At 41.3% G+C, this 1,452-nt stretch overlaps 1 pseudogene; it reads left to right on the forward strand.

Moving 5' to 3' along the window:
- Window positions 1-280: 280 nt before the first annotated feature.
- Window positions 281-501, forward strand: LOC105886857 (annotated as a pseudogene).
- The last annotated feature ends 951 nt before the right edge of the window (window positions 502-1,452 follow it).

A 1,452-nucleotide genomic window follows, 5' to 3' on the forward strand; every position in this document is an offset into this window, starting at 1 on the left:
GGAGGAGTATGAATGGCAGTCTAGAATTGCATGGAGTGAGGGAGGAGATATACCCCAAAGCATGTGCTAAATATTACCTACAGACCTAACGGTGAATTTCAAACTGTATGTAAAACCAGTACTTTGGATCTTCTTTCAACGGCTGGCTGTCGGTGGTGGTGTTGAGCTGAACCTTCAACTTTCTGAGGAGAGTATCCAGGCTTCCGAGTTCCTAGCAGGTCCCTTTGCAATAAAATAGACCAATAGCTGCAATCAACTGCAATTCTATTATACCTTCGTGATGTTTTCCTTGGCCAGAAATGCAGTAAGTACTCTCAAGATTCGAAGCATTCAGCAAGGTATGGCAAGACAGAACCATGTAAAACAACAGATTTTCATGATAAATATGGTAATATTGTGCTTGCTGGTGGAACTGCTTTCTGTGTTGTTGCATGGGTGTATACAATAACACAGATTGGAATAAGAAGTCTTAAAAAAAAAACAGTACTTTGTACCCCATGATTGCATTAATGTGCACAGCTATGATTTAATTAAAAAAAAAAAAAAAGACCTAACGGTGAAAGAAATACTGAAAGAACAAATACAACAAACTTCCACTACTGGTAGAGATTTGACCCTTTCTTTTTTCTTTTGTTTTTTTTGAGACAGAGTCTCACTTGGTCACCCTTGGTAGAGTGCATTGGCGTCTTAGCTCACAGCAACATCAAACTTATGGGTTCAAGCAATTTTCTTGATTCAGCCTCCCAAGAAGCTGGGAACATAGGTGCCCACCACAGCACACAGCTATTTTTTGGAGATGAGATCTCACTCTTGCTCAGGCTGGTCTCAAACTCATGAGCTCAGGCAATCCACCCACTTCAGCCTCCCAAGTGCGAATTAAAGGCATGAGCCACTGTGCCCGGCATCACACCTGGCAATCTGACCTTTCCTTACTGAAAGCTCTCTCTTTTGGAAGTTTTACAATTCCTGGAGAAAAAAAGGAATTGTGCTTTGCGGGAAACAATGACAAAATAAGGCTGGGCATGGTGGTGGCTCACATCTATAATCCTAGCACTCTGGGAAGCAGAGGCAAGAGGATGGCTTGAGGTCAGAATTTCAAGACCATCCTGAGCAGGAGTGAGACCATGTCTCTACCCAAATTAGAAAAAATTAGCCAAGCATAGTGGTTTGTGCCTGTAGTCCCAGCTACTTGGGTGGCTGAGGATTGCTTGAGTCCAGGAGTCTGAGGTTGCAATTAGCTATGATGATACCGCTGAACTCTAGCCCAGGGTGATGGAGTGAGACTGTGTCTCTAAAAAAGAACCCCCACAAAAAAACCCAAAAGTAAAATGAAAGCATATTTTACACAAAGCAATGCCAAAGGATGTCCTTTGAAACATTCCTTTGAAGTATTAGCTTATCTATTTTGAAGTTTGTCTTTTCATACAATCGATATTCTTTTTTTTTTTTTTT

The sequence above is a fragment of the Otolemur garnettii genome, unplaced genomic scaffold (genome assembly GCF_000181295.1).
Source record: "Otolemur garnettii isolate 467f Iridium unplaced genomic scaffold, OtoGar3 scaffold00028, whole genome shotgun sequence".
Lineage (NCBI taxonomy): Eukaryota > Metazoa > Chordata > Mammalia > Primates > Galagidae > Otolemur > Otolemur garnettii.